The sequence below is a fragment of the Mesitornis unicolor genome, unplaced genomic scaffold (assembly GCF_000695765.1).
Source record: "Mesitornis unicolor isolate BGI_N332 unplaced genomic scaffold, ASM69576v1 scaffold48373, whole genome shotgun sequence".
NCBI classification, from domain to species: Eukaryota; Metazoa; Chordata; class Aves; order Mesitornithiformes; family Mesitornithidae; genus Mesitornis; species Mesitornis unicolor.
The window spans coordinates 2,234-17,739 of NW_010174899.1; the positions used below are offsets into that span (position 1 = coordinate 2,234).

A 15,506-nucleotide genomic window follows, 5' to 3' on the forward strand; every position below is an offset into this window, starting at 1 on the left:
GCTGAAACAGGAACTGAATTAAATTCTTGTTGCTGCCCAGTAGCCCAAAGGCTCTTCATCTGTGGGTCATGCAACTGTGCTGATGGGGCCAGCGCTCGTCACTTCTGAAACTGGGCACAAGTGGTCTGAGACTGGCCCATGGCTCTGAACACAGCAGCAACAAATGGCATCTGCTGGAGGGCTGGGAAAGATCAGTGGGAGGCTCTGAGACTGTGGCCATTTTTCCCTTTTTGTGGTTTCTCTTGTCATAATTTTCATGTTTTTTAAACTAGAAACTCATTGGTGTTAACTTCACTCTCCTTCTCTTCCTGATTGTGAAACAGAAAGGAAGGGGAAAAAATATCAGCTGTAAGGAGGAAAAAAGAGAAGGAAGGCATTTGTGGTAAAATTAAAATTAAAAGTGAAGTTTTGTAAAACCCTCTTTGCTTACTTCCTCTTTTTTTTTTCAACTTTTCTTTACCTTCTGCTCAAATAACACTTCATGCAACTAGTGGCATGCTAGGACCAATTTGGAAGTGTTTACTGAGGCAAGATATAGGGTTTAACAGAATAAAAGCAACACAGGAACTCAAGTTAACCATTAACATAAAACCACAAATATATGGGAATATCTGGATTGTTAAAGGAGAGTTGTTTTCATACCAGATACGCACAGAGGAAGCAGGTTATTTGATGCATTTTTGTTTTAAAGGCTACAGTAGCTTCAGCCTGAAATACATGCATTTATTGGAAATGGCCACAGAATTAAGATAGGCAATGCATAGTTTGTTTGCAGTGCCCATACCAGGGCTGTATCAAGATCAAAATATATGAAACATAAAAGAGGGATTTAAGTAAAAGTCTTCTCAATATTCTTATTGAAACCAAGTACTTAATTTGAACTTTTCATAACAGGTATTTGATGGTCCTAGCAATGAAGCACCACTTCTTGGAAAACTCTGTGGGAGACAGCACCCTCCTCCTATCACATCCACCAAAAATGTGATGTATGTCCGACTGCACTCTGATACAACCATCCAGAACAGGGGCTTCAGCGCTCGCTTTACTGAAGGTAATTTTGTATTTGACATTAATGCATATTTGTCTAATCACCAGTTTATTAGTATTAGACACAATATTTTAGCACAGATGATAACAGGAAGTGTTTCTATACATGCAGCATACTAGTGTGTATCTTTAACTGGAGTGATTTTTTTCCACATTATAGATTAAATAATTTAAAATCTAAGCATTATCTTAGATTCTTTGATTGGGGGAAAATTTACTTTTTATAGCAAGACATCTAGCACACATCAGCTGCTTCTTATTCCTCCTCCCTTGAGGGTTAGCTACCCACAACTATTCTGAGAAAAATGTGCAACCAGCAGTTTCCACAGACCTAGTGACAAAATAACATTTTATATGTCTATCCATGTGCATGAATCTGAAAGCTGTAAAAGAATTCTGTGTGGTGCTGTTGATGAAGTCCATATTCAGGCCTACAAACCCTGCCAAACATCAACTATCCAATTTGTGAAGGACTAATTGGTATTTTACATGATTTCCCTTTTAACGAATAAGGACCCCAAACATTTCGTGAAATTTCATACTATTTGACAATTTATTATTTTCTTTCATTTTTTCACAATTGCTTGGGAAACATTTTTCCCCAAGATATACCCATTTAGTTTTCGCAGAGAAAATACCTTTGACTAATTTTCTTCTTAGGATTCCTTTCACTATAAATTGAAACTTTTCCCAGAAATTTTTTTAACTTTGAAAATATTGATAAAAATTATAAAGAAAAAGAAGAATTTCCATCAGGAAATATCTCAGGAGCCCCAGTTATTGAGGCTAATGAGAGCCTAATATGTTAAACACTCTCAAAACACATTTACTGGATTAGGCCCTTCACAAAACAGGCCTGGTGTGCAGGTACTCCCCACCTAGGATGTAGGCAACCCAGCTTCCCTCTTCCTGAGAAAATCCTGTAAGTCCCATCTCCTGCTGGATGTTTTAGGCAGCACAACACCATAAATCAATCTGTGTTTGGTACCTAGCTCCCCACCCTGCTGTTTAAAGCAATTGTGTGTTAAACTGGGATCTGGGGGATTTATGGTGAGTCAGTACACTTAGAAATGAGGCGTGGCAGCATTCAGCACTCTCAGCCAATGTTACGTGGTCAGTCAAGCTGTTGCAGATGTGCAACATTTCGCACAATTGCAGTTTTGTTGCTGCACCTCATAACAGGGTCATGCCAATGCAATGTGATGCCATCCTTGGGTGTTGGGAGGTTCTGGAGAGTTATGATATTTTCCTTTTGAATTGCCAACACAGGCAAATGATCAGAGAAATGGATGTATGATTGCACTACCCAGAAACCAAGTTATTTTGGCTCCAAGATTGCTCTTCTGGGCTATGAGGAGCTGATAAAGATGAGGTCTGTTCCCAAGTCACTCCAGCTTCTCTCAGGTGGTCAGCCAGATGCAGCATGTCCTGTGGATTCAGGTCAAGAAAGTACAGCCAGTGCTAGGAACTAGTCCTTAAGTCTCTTCTGATAAATTAGTGTTGGGAAATTAATTATGATCTTACGTAGAATCATAGAATACCAGGTTGAAAGGGACCACAAGGATCATCTAGTCCAACCTTTCAAGGTAAAAGCATAGTTTAAATGAGATGAGTCAGCACCATGTCAAGCTGACTCTTAAACTGACCAGTGTAAAGGAACACATTTTATGCATTAGTTTTTCACTACAGAATCCAAGAGACATGTTTTGTATATATACATATCTGTTTATGCATGTGTGTATGTGTTTTTTTCTAAAGCATGCGGCAGCTTCATAGAGTCAGATTCAGTTGGGGCAGCAATTTCCTCTCCTCTGTATCCTGCCAAGTACCCAAACAATCAGAACTGCAGCTGGATTATTCAGGCTCAGGAACCATGTAAGTAAAAACATCTTTTATCGTTAGCTGGGATGACTAACATCCTCATCTTCTTTTCTGAAATAACAATACAAAACTCCTCCTTTATTTCACTAGGAAGTTCTGCATCCTGGTAGTTGGAGAGTGTGGCTCTCCTAATCGGTCCTAAGTCAGATTTCACTGTAAAAGATGAGGATAAATATAAGGAAATGAGGAAAATAATGAGGAAAACAGTTTACAACTTTGTCATCTTAGCTGATTTACTGTGACTCAAGTGTTGCAATTATAAACGAGGTGTTGAATACTATGTGAAGTTGGATTCATCCTTGAGAAAATCTAAGGGCTTACGTAATTTAAGCATTTGTATTTAGCCAAACTTACTATGGTCTGGATTTTTGAAACTAGAGTTGTGTTAGATTGAATCTATACTGTTAACATAAAAAAAATGAAATAATCAGAAAAGGTACAGAGGAATTTCTATTTTAAATACAAATTTAAAAAATATAAATAAACTGGTTATACATGCATAGACACACTCTCAGATGTTCCTGTCTAATTTTACATAGATTTATAATTGATCATAAAATACCAAATATTTTCCATCAGATACTGGTATTACCTTTAATACCTAGTATTACCTTTAAATTGTGTAATATTCCTAAAAATATATTTACAACTGGGTAAATGTTATCCTTGTAATACAATTTAAAATAAATGTTTATTTTTAATAGAAACTACTGAACTTCAGTTGTTCATCTGATAATTAGCCATTGTTAAATCCATAGAATGTTCCAACCACATTTATAAGTTTATTTTGCCAAGTTATAAAATGAAAATCAATTTGCCAAAGAAAACACCAAATCAAAAATCAGGACATAAGAAATATTTTTTTTAGCATAGGTTCTCATACAAATACATGAAATGGACATCATCAAAGCTGTTCCTCACCAACACAACATTTATTTTTAAAGATTGTCTTTTCCTGGATCCAGGTGGAAAACTCATACACAACTGTTGTCTCCTGAATTACATCAGTATGAGAGACCAGAAAAACACTGTGTAAGAAGTAGCCTGTGTATGTAGAGGCTTCCTCCACTTGCTTCCAGGACCACCACACACCACAGGTTACAGCTACATGGGGCTTTGCTGTGCCAGCCACACAGCATCCCAGGGCATAGCCAAGTACAGTAGATTTAGCCAATGGCAAACCACAGCAGAGCTCCTGCTCTGCTTTTACTGAGAAGGCCAACAGGTCTCCTGCTCTCACCACCCACTGTGTTCTTCCTTTTTGCTTTGTATCCTGAGGACCTACATTGATAGAGGTAATTAATTGACCAGACAGGACACAGAAGGGTGCCAAACGCGCAGCCAAATGCCAGGCAGTGGCACCCTGCTGGATGCAGTGCCTGGGTCCATGTCTGTCATTTCAGCTTATTCGAGCTAATTAATTGTAGCCCAGTGAGAAGCGAAATATTTGTGTCAAATTCAGGCTTGGTCAATGTGTGAGAAAACTTAGTTATCACCTAAATTGTGAGACTCTTTCCGACCTGCTCAAACTGCATAGGAGGAATAAGGCCAGGCATAACTACCCTCACAGGTTGGCGTTGGTCCTTCTTCTTCCATTTGTGGATTCTTCTTTGTTCGTATTGGACAAGCAAGAGCAATATGAGAGTCAAAAACACCCTAAGTCAAAAAATCTTCTTTTTCAGGGCATAGTCTGCAGTCCAAGGGTGTGGAAAATCCAATTCTGTACAAATATAGCTGAGGGTAGTTAATGATTCTTTAACCAGTCCAATTGATGTATGTGGAATGTTACAAAACGATGAAAGAAGCATCTCTTCCTAAGCCTGGAGCCGGGCAGCATCAATTCACATTTTGTCTGGATCTATGGTATAGATCACTAAGGGACAGAAGGTCACAGATGTGTAGAAATAAGTTTGGTTTCTGAATGTGTGTAAATTTTCCATGTTGTATTTGCTGGTATTTTCAGTATATAATGAAGCTGTTCAGATATTAGGAGACTGAGATTCATGTATAGGTGTTAAATCCTATGCTTCTATTGTCAAGTGTACTAGAAAATACTGAAATATGTAGAGACTTACCAGGACCTTTGCATTAAGGATTAATCCACTTCCATCAAATTTATTCCACTTATCAGGGATTAAACTACTTCAGATGTTTTATGGGGACTAATTGACTTTGGGGGATAAAAGAAAATATGGTACATTCGCTTATGTGTCATTATTTCTCTGTAAAATGCCAAACTTCTTTTAAATTTTTACTTTTTGTTGTTGCCAGTCAACCACATCACACTTTCATTCACTGACTTTGATACTGAAAACAGCAGACAAAACTGCACAATGGATTTTGTGGAGATTTTGGATGGGAATAACTATGAGGCTCCCCTTCAAGGTATTGTACCTTTGTTTATTTCATATCTAGAATTACACCCAAGGTAAGAAGGAGAAGGTTTCCATGAGTGTCCCCCTGCTTCATGGATTTTCTCTGATAAAGGAAACTCCTTGGCTGCTCTGGCCAGAGGAGACTGGGAATGGAGGATATGTCTTCAGTGTGAATGGCACAGTTCTGCCAAGCTCTGACTGTATTCCTACTAACCTGGAATTGACTCCAGCTGCCTTTTCCTTCCTCCTCAGCTGAACAATATTGGGAACCAAGCAATTTGGTTTAAACTGAATTCCCAGTTAAGTGGACAAAAGCATAATGTAACCCACACTTGTAAACACAGTCCACACTAAACATAGGTGAAGAAAGCTGCAGATTTCTAGGAGCAGAAAATGGATTCTCCTCAAGCTCTGGAAGGCCTAATTTTCTGCTTGTTCCTGAATTTTCTACAACTTTCTCCTGACATCTCTGTCCAGAGCCATCACCTTCAAGTGGCAGGAGCAGCCTGGAGCAGCAAAATTCAGGGCTTATACTGCCAGGAAGCTGTGAGAAAGTCCTGATCACAGGGTGGTCCTGACTTCCTTCACATCCCCAGGGTTGCCTCAGATTCCTTTTTGAGAAATTTGGAATATTTGTGCCTGATTATGCTTACCCTGACTCTAATTTTGTCTGTGCTCCTTTGTGTGGAGTGGGGCTGCACTCCATTTAAATAATTTGTAACAAAGTGTAGAATTAATTTTTGGTCTCCTGCTCTTGGCTTTGACTTATAAAGGGGACTGGGACACTAGCTGCTGTCTTTCTTTTTGCTGTCAGATGCCTTTCTGCTAGATTGTAATTCATATTCCTAATCCCCATGCTACGATCCATTACAGGAGAACCATTCTGTTATTTGTCACTTGTTTTTTTTCATCAGAAACCAATTGAGTGAAATGGAGACTACTGTCAGATACATTTCATGGGTTTTTTGGTTTTGTTTTCAATTACATTGTAATTTCTGGATAAAGTGAACACAAAGAAGCTCAATGACAGAACAGCCAATGACTAGGGTATCTGGAGTGCAGGAGGTCCTTCCTCTGCTAAAAAAATTGTCCCCAGACTTGGGTTCTGTGATAATGAAATAGAGTATTTGATTTTTATGTAGATTGAATTGACAACTGCAATTGTAAGCAACAAATGTTACTCCTGGTTGCTGTCAGGCATTAATCCCTGATGTCAAATTAGCAGTAGTAATTACATGCTGAACACATTTTTTTTCTCTCTTTGGCTTGTTCTCTTTCAGGCCGTTACTGTGGCACGACTATACCACATCCTATCACTTCTTTTGGTAAGGCCTTGGTGGTGAACTTCATCTCCAATGACCAAATTACTGCCAGGGGTTTCCATGCCACCTATGCTGCATCATCATCATGTAAGTCCATATGACAGGTGCTGCTACCCTTATGCCTCTGACTTCTAAGAAAAAAAGCAGATCCTGTATCTCTGTCTCTCTAACATTCCCTCTTTTAAAATCCCCTACTGCATTTCCTCTTTTTGGCCAAGGTCTCAGCTAGTATACCAACAAACTAAAGAATAAGGAGACAAGGAGAAATACTTTCTTGATTAGCAAATGCTCTGGCTCTGTCAAGGTTTTGGTTTTTTGTGGGTTGTTTTTTTTTATGTCATCCTTCTCAAGCCTCTGCTGTCTCCTTCTTGTTGCAGCCTGTGGGGGTACTTTCCACATGGACAGAGGAGCTTTCAACAGCCCTGGCTATCCTGACCCATATCCACTCAACACCGAGTGTGTCTGGACAATTTTCGGCTCCCCTGGCAACAGGCTCCAGCTGTCCTTCATGTAAATGCATTGCCAGGGGTTATTGTTCAGCCCTTTAACGGACCTGAAAGAAGGATGCTCTGTGTTTATTAGGAAATGTAATTACCAGATGATAAAGCTGAAACATGTTTTTAGAGTAACTTGGAAAGAGAAGACAGCAGTGGTTAGATGCTTGCAATCAGTGTTCTCCTGTCTTAGTCATTGCTTGTATTAAGGCATTTACAGCATTATATGAATAGGTGGTTTATTGTTTAAATAACATGGGATGCTGAAGAAGCCAGTTCTCACTCACTTATAAACAGGAAGAGGAAATTTAGCATTGCTCTGCCTTTTCTTTCCAAAGGAAATTCCTACTATTTCCTTACTACCAGATTCATTGTGGTATTTATTATATAGCTGAGTAATATAAAAGGCCCAGATACTCCACAGATTGTAATGTTAAAATTGATATTAAACACTTCAAAATTTCTCCAACAGTTACAGCAGTGAAGGTACAACAGGGGCCAGGAGAATATCTGAGGGAATTTTGTTTTCTCTTCAGCAAAGTAACTTTACTTTGAAGGCTTCTGACAGGGAAGTCATGTGGGGCCCAGAGAGCGATGTGGAGTCCTTTACCAGGGTCCTTAAGTTGTTCTTTGCCCCTGCGATGGAATTTCTGAGCCTCTGCATTTCCTGGCATCAAACAGTGGTTGCTGCCAAGAAAGAGTGCACTGACCCCTTTCAAAGCTGATGAAGAATGAGCAGGAAAAGAGAAGTAATTCTGAAACCTGCATTTACAGTTAATCAGGACAAAAGGAAAATTTGCCCAGTAACATGCTGACTGCATACGGTGCAATTTGTTAGGCAAATACTGATTCACTAGTGCAATAAAAAGGACATTCTATTCCTCCTTTACTCACTGAAGCAGGGAAAAAGTACTACAGCCTGAAAACATTTTCCAAAATACTTGCTACAAAATAATGAATAACAACTTTTCAGAACCAAAACAGAAATCCAGTGTGAAGCAGAAGCTATCAGCAGAACATACATTTGGTTATATAAAGTAACACCGAGTAGATGTAAACCTCTTTTTCTTCAGTTACATGCAGCTGAAAGGCAGGCTGAAAATACTGAAAAGCATAGAGTAATTGTGTTAGAAAGCACTATTTATTTTATTTAACTTAATCTTAGGGATTTATAAAGTTTTGTTGGCATGAGGCATTAATTTTCTTCAGCTCAGTCTGAACAGAAATTCCTGTCTTGCAATTTGAGGGTTAGCTTTAAATTAGTTTGAAGAATATCCAGAGGAGTGGTTGGACCCATTTCATGGCATATGTACACTGAGCACATATGACTATATTCAGGACTGAAGGGAAGGAGTTGTTACCAGAAAAGCAGAAAGTACAAATATCTGAGGCATTGGTTATAAGAGGCACTCTCCGGAATCTTTACTATATATTCATAGCCTGCTTCTGAAAAGTGCATTGGGTTGAATTGAAGCACTTCACTTAAAATAACAGATTTTATTTTTGGCATATATTTAGTATTTGGCTTGATGCAATAATTAAGAATTTATAATTTCTTCATTTTCATTCATTTTCTAAGGTAAAAATGGGTTTAGAAGAGTTCATAGCAATCCTTGTTTTGTACACCTAGCTATGTGAAACTCAGAGAGGCCAGAGAAACAGTAGTATTTCATAATTATCGAGAAACTGCTAAGGGATTTCTGAGCTCTGAGGTGTAAACTACAAATAAATCTAGGCCTCTGGCAATTGTTTTCTCACCAGAGAATGTACTGAAATAATTCACATATGAAAGGGCTGCAAAATTATTTGTAAGGCTAAAAGTATTCTCTACATCCAATAGATGTGCATCCAGTAAATAGTCTGACCTGGACTTAAAAATCTGTTTTACATATCGGGGGCTTTCTGTGTTTCATAGCTGAAGAATGAAGAAATATTACAAGAGTATGAGAACTTTTTAAAAGTTATAACTTTGCAAACTGAAGTTCTGTCATAAAATAAGGGGCTAGAAAAGAAAGTGCCCTATATCAGCAGCACTGCCAGGTGATGAGCAGTGACTTCTGGGTTCTGGAGGGTTTTGTGGCTGCCCTCTGGTATGGGTTATGGTGTGGTATCAGCTGCAGGGAGTTAAGTGGCCTGACAGGGCGAGCTCTGAAGGATGTGCCAGTCACATGTCTGCTAATGCTCTTCTACTGCTATTGAAACAGAACATTTCAGCTGGAAGAGAGTAGCAGCTGCACCAAAGATTACCTGGAGATTCGTGAATGGAATGATACAGGCACGCTGGTAGGACGATTCTGTGGGAACTCTTTGCCTTCAAACTATACATCTACTGTTGGACATGTCCTGTGGGTCAAATTTGTCTCAGACAGCTCAGGCACTGATACTGGCTTCAGGGCCACATTCTCTCACTGTAAGTAAATATTATTTAATTGAAAACTATTGTTCTTTCATAACACTTCCAAAATGGTTCAGAAAAGAGATTGTTTGTCCCTGTAAAGTCAATTAGAAAATGTTTGTTGATGTCGACAAGGCTGTAAATTCACTTAAAAATATTTTGTAAAGCATCTGCTGAATGTAAAGGGATGCTCTAAAACATGTCAGAACAGAACTCATGTATGTAGGTTTATTAAGTATATTTAGGTATGCCATCTTCTCCTCTCTCCTACATGTAGAGCTTCATGACCAAAATGAGTAACTTCCTTCAGATAAGGAAAATGCATGCCTTACAAGTAAATAATTAGATGTGCATCCTAGGACTGTCTGAGACAGAAGTCTATGCCTCACAGTGCTGTCTAGTCCGAAGTAAATTAAGTCAGATGGGCTGAAATGACAGCTATATTCCAGGCTGGGCCTCAATGCTTCTTTTAATATATGTGAATCAGAGGCATTAGTTGTCTTTTTCTCATTTTTCAGTGTATGGAAATGACATTGTGGGAAGCAGAGGACAAATAGCTTCACCACAGTGGCCCAGAAGTTACCCTCACAATTCCAACTACCAGTGGCGAATAACTGTTAATGCTTCACAAGTTATCCATGGCCGTATCCTGCAGATGGATATCGAAAATCATTACAGATGCCATTATGACAAGCTAAAGGTGATTTCATTACAAGGAGTTATTTTATTTCAATTAACCTTGGTAAAAATGTTGACTAGAGAAACCTACAAGAGGAATGGGGAGAATTTCCAAGGATCTGGTGTGACTTATTGCTTTTGCTATCCCATCTTTACAATCATTATTTGCTATAGAAAGGGTTATATACTCTTTGTCTCCTTAACCAATATTTCCAATCTATAAGCTTGAAACTTATTAAAAATAACTCCACAATGGTACAATCCTGAATTTTTGAATCTAAGAATTTCAGGTCAGAGACCAGATTGAACTTTACTCTCTGCTGGTTCAGTTGAGGACAACAGTGATAATAACATCTCAGTGAGTTTAAAAATAATGTTATTTTAAAATACTACAAGGAACAGTCCTTTACTTGCACCTTCTTTTCTCTCTGGATGAGTAATTATCTGTTGACAGTAGGAACGTACTTCTTTCTTCCTGTTTAATTGTTTTTCTGTACCCTCCTGTAATACAATCTAGCCTTTTTACCAGGCTGAAAAATACAGCACAAATGGTGCTAAGCAAAATGGAACAAAAAAGGCAACAACTTCTTTCTGAACTCAGCTAAACATACTGCCTAATTAAATAAGGTAAATCCCTTCTCATCTTTTTTTTTTTTTTTAAACCAGCTGATTCCCTAATTATCCTTTTCGTTCAGCTTTGTGAAAAAAAAAAGTTAATACTAGTTCAATAGATTCAGGATATTCAATTCATTATTAATTCACTGATATCCAAATTTAATATTAGTTCAAAAAGGAAATATAACTTTTTCCCTCATCTCATGTCAGATTTTAACAGCATCGTCTTTCTTTAAACTCAGCCTGCCTTTCTTTTTCATCTGTTCCTCTGAAAGCATTTTGATTTTCTCAAATCAGCTGGAAACTCCGTGGGTGTGAATCAGCCTGACCTTTACTCTGACTGAAGGGTCAGATCTTCAGTGTAATGTTAATGTTTATTTAATATTTCCTAGATTTCTCTACTGGACATTTTTTACTGGGGGGAAGAGGACAAGAACACAAGTTTGAAAGGTGGCAAAAGAGAAGCATCTTTTAACCAGACAAGATTTTCACTTATAAATACATAAAATGAAAAGAAAAATATTATTGTGTATTTATTTGATAGATTTTAAAGTATAGGTGTTCCTTGGTGGAAGGAGGAAGAAAGTATTGCTTTTTTCCCTGCAGATCCTATTGGTTTTCTCCTCAGCAAGGACAAGATTGTACCAGTGGGCTTCTTTTAACATGGGAAGCCAGTCTGTGTTCCCAAAGGGCAGCCCTGTGATGGGGAGTGAGCTGAAGTTGATGGCTTCCAGTCAGATTCTTCTTTTGTGAAAGCTTCACAATTAACAGTACATAATAGAAAGGGAGATTTTGTCCTGTTTTCTGTGAGAGGGGTTTCTCTCTAACTGTAATTTGCTGAAGGATCCCTCACTCATTTAAAGAGGGTAATTTTATCTTTGAAAACTTGCTGAGTACGGGGCAGATGAAAATCTGCCTACATAAAGATGGCATCTTCTTTCTGCAGGTGTATGATGGACCCACTGTTCACTTTCGTCCTATTGGAACATACTGTGGTGTAGAGCCTGCTTCTTTTGCATCCTCTGGCAGTTCAATGACAATCCAGTTCCAGTCAGATCCGTCTGTGAGTGGAAAAGGCTTTCTTTTGGAGTGGGATGCAGTGGATGCTTCTCCTGTTACACACACCATTGCTAGAGGTAGGTTTGTAGTGGGTTGCATGGTAAAAAGTGATATAGTCAATGGTATACTGAGCTTTACTTAAAAAAACCCAAACCAACTTCCCCATAAGCTGTTAACAGAGGGAAAGTTTTCATTGACATTTTAATTAAGCATTTTAATGGCTTTTAAAAGCTATTTCTACTAGGAACTCTCAATATACTGTTTTACAGTGTTTTAAAAATAAGCATGTTGCTAGAGGAGTGTTTTTCTTTACGTGTGTATTTCAAGAAAGCTAAACATTTTCTATGCTTTCATGAAAAAGTATCCCTCTTGAAATACCATTCTTAAATCACTGGCTATTGTGATATGAAACCTTTCACTATAATGCATTCCATATTGATAAATAAAGATAATATGCTCAGTATGATCATGTATCTCTGACAAATAGTTCCTGGAAGGAGAGGGAATATGCTTTTTGCACCACTGATTTTCTTTGAGCAAATTCAATAAGAGAAAGTTAAGACTAACTAAGAAATTGTGCAATCTGAATTTTTAAATCTGAAGGCAGATTTCTGGAGACAAAAGGACTAAGGATTGCTGGAGCTCTGCAGGACAGTAGCAGAACATAATGGGTTTAAGTGCTGTGCAGGACAGTAGCAGCATGAAATGGGTTTGTGTGCTGGGAGAGCACTGAGCCACTGGATATCCCAGCGATGACTCCATCTTGATTGAAACATATAGCTAAGACATTAGGAGTGAAGAAAGAAAAGTACTTATATTTCAAGAGGGGCTAAATTGTTTATGTGTTATTGGTTATGTATGCACCATTCCTTTCTGATATGCAACCTGTGTTAAACTGTGGTAGATGCTTAGGTCTTTTACCAGATATTTCTCATGGTAAAATAGGTCACATCATTGCTGCACTAGGTAGCACGGGAAGTTCCTTATAGGTCAGGATTTTCAGGTTTTATCCTTCCAAATTGAAGCAATGCTTGAAGAAATGCATTCCTGTGAATATACACGTCATCACTTTGACCCCATTGTGCTTAATTATAGGATTGTCATCTTAAATTATATGAGGAGAGTGTTCAGTTTAAAAAGAGGATGCTTTTATTTTTGTTTTCTTGTACATGACAGGTGCATGCGGAGGGATTGTAACAACTGAAGAAACACCTTCATTCCTCTTCTCACCAGGATGGCCCATGAATTACAGAAATTTTGCTGACTGTGTGTGGCTTATTAGAGCTCCTGGTTCCACTGTGGAGTTCAATATCCTGGCCCTAGACATAGAATCTCACAGCTCATGCAGCTATGACAAACTTGTTATCCAAGACGGTGAGAAGCCAATCTTGACCTACCCCAACAGCATGCAATAGATACCGAAGTTCCCAGTACCTGGCGTTCTCATGTCCATTGAGCTTAAGCAATCTAGATAGCAATGGCATCATGCTCCAAATCAGTATTCTTCATCTATGCTGAGACATTATGCTAGTTAAAATAAAATTAGCAAAGTCTAGCAAAATATTTGGTGCTCTGTTGTCATGGTTTAATCCCAGCCAGCAGCTAAGCACCACATAGCCACTCATTTATTTGGAACATCCCTTTGGTCAGCTGGGGTCAGCTGTGTCACCTCCCAGATTCTTGTGCACCCCCAGCACACTTGCTGGTGGGGTGGTGTGAGAAGCAGAAAAGGCCTTGACTCTGTGTCAGCACTGCTCACCCATAATGAAAACATCCCTGTGTTATCAGCACTGTTTCCAAAACCAAACCATAGCCACATATTAGCTACTATAAGGAAAATAAACTCTATCCCAGCCAGAACCAGTACACCTATAAAAATATTTCTCAGTCTGCAAGGGGTTAAAGATCTCAAAAAGCACCTGCCTGAAAGTGTGAGCCACAGCAACCAACAGGCAGATGTGAACTATTTCTTTTTGACATTAACTTGTGGGGTTTTTTCTCTCAGGAGACACTAGTCTTTCTCCAGTGCTGGCTACTCTGTGTGGGCAAGAACCTCCTGGGCCAGTAAGATCAACTGGAGAGGCGATGTTCATCCACTTCATGTCAGATGCAAGCGTCACTGGAGCTGGGTTTAATGCCTCTTTTCACAAAAGTAAGATTTGTTTCTCTTCTTCCCCAGATAAATATCTGCCTTGCTGATAACAGTGGGGTAAGGAAAGAAAATACTCTGGCTGTCTTTAACAGCTGTTTTTAACAGCTGTCTACAGTCTGTCTAATTAATCACACAGACCAATTATTCACATCTCATGAATATGCATGAATAAATGTCTGACTCTGCAAAGGTAAAATCTGCTATTTTCCCAGCAATATAGAACAACAAAGCATGATTCAACAGCCAGACCAGTTGCTTTTCAGAAGTAAGAAAAATGTATGCCTAAATTTATAAGAGCTCAGGTGGAGAGTGAATGCCCAACTAAGAGAGGGAAATAAATGACTCAGAGCATAGACACAAAGCAGAGAGAAACAAATGCAGAAAGCTATGTAAGGTCCAGCAGGAGTGTCAGCAGTTTCCAGTGGCACCCCTCACACACCCAGGGATGAGAACAGATTCCTGAACAGGCTGAGGCACCAAGGGAGGTGCTAGGATAACAACAGGCAGCCAGAGGAAATTTTTCTGACTTGGCAGCATGAGTAGGTGACAGTGGCTTGGTCCATGTCCAGAAGCAATGTACTCGCAGGGTAACAATATGCTCGTGCTATGGGAGGTCCTTGGCATAGCTGCCTGCTTGCTCGTCTGTTAAGTCTGAGAACTGAGTCTCACTGTCAAGGTGTCTGGTGTGTGTCATCTTGCAATCTGCTCGATTTTGTTTGGCAGATCATTCATTGTGCGTATTGCTCTATGCCCCTCAACTCGCTTGCTTCAACATTTGCTTTTACCTGTCATCTCTGCCTTTTAGGAAACAGGGTTTTTCTCTAAATGGATATGTGAATATGCTAATATTTTTTTCTTTACTTCAATTTGTTTTTCTCAGGTTGCGGAGGCTATTTGCACATAGACAGGGGCGTGATAACATCCCCCAACTACCCTCAAGACTATCCTCCTAATCTGAATTGTTCCTGGCGTGTAGTGGTAACCTCCGGATTTATCATTGCTGCTCATTTTGAACAGCCTTTCCAGGTTAAGAGTGATGATACTTCCTGCAACCTTGGAGATTATGTAGAGGTGAGGTTATTGGCTAGAAGACCAAATCCTCAAAGCTCTAAAAGCTACTGAATCTTATAGATTCCAGTGTCAGTAAGGCAACCCAGGCTGTCAGGGGTGGAAATACCAAGAAGGAATATCACAGGCAATATTTCTCTCTCTCTCTGTCTTATTTATTGATGCGCATTAATTAATCACTAGGTTGTCCTTTCCCAACATGGCTGGAAGCATTGAGATGGTGTGTGCTCAAAGTTTACATTCCAGGGCTCTTTGCTTGAGTAACATCAGCAATTTCTCTTCTAGCTGAGGAACGGGTTAGATAACACTGCCCCACCTTTGGTGTCCAGAAGAGGGAATGGACGGTTTTGTGGAAGCAGCCCCATAGCTACCATGTACACCACAGACAATCAGCTGTTTGTCCACTTCATTTCTGACAGC

At 39.1% G+C, this 15,506-nt stretch overlaps 1 pseudogene; it reads left to right on the forward strand.

Moving 5' to 3' along the window:
* Positions 1-894: 894 nt before the first annotated feature.
* LOC104538108 overlaps positions 895-15,506 on the forward strand; it is a 16,177-nt pseudogene continuing 1,565 nt past the window's right edge.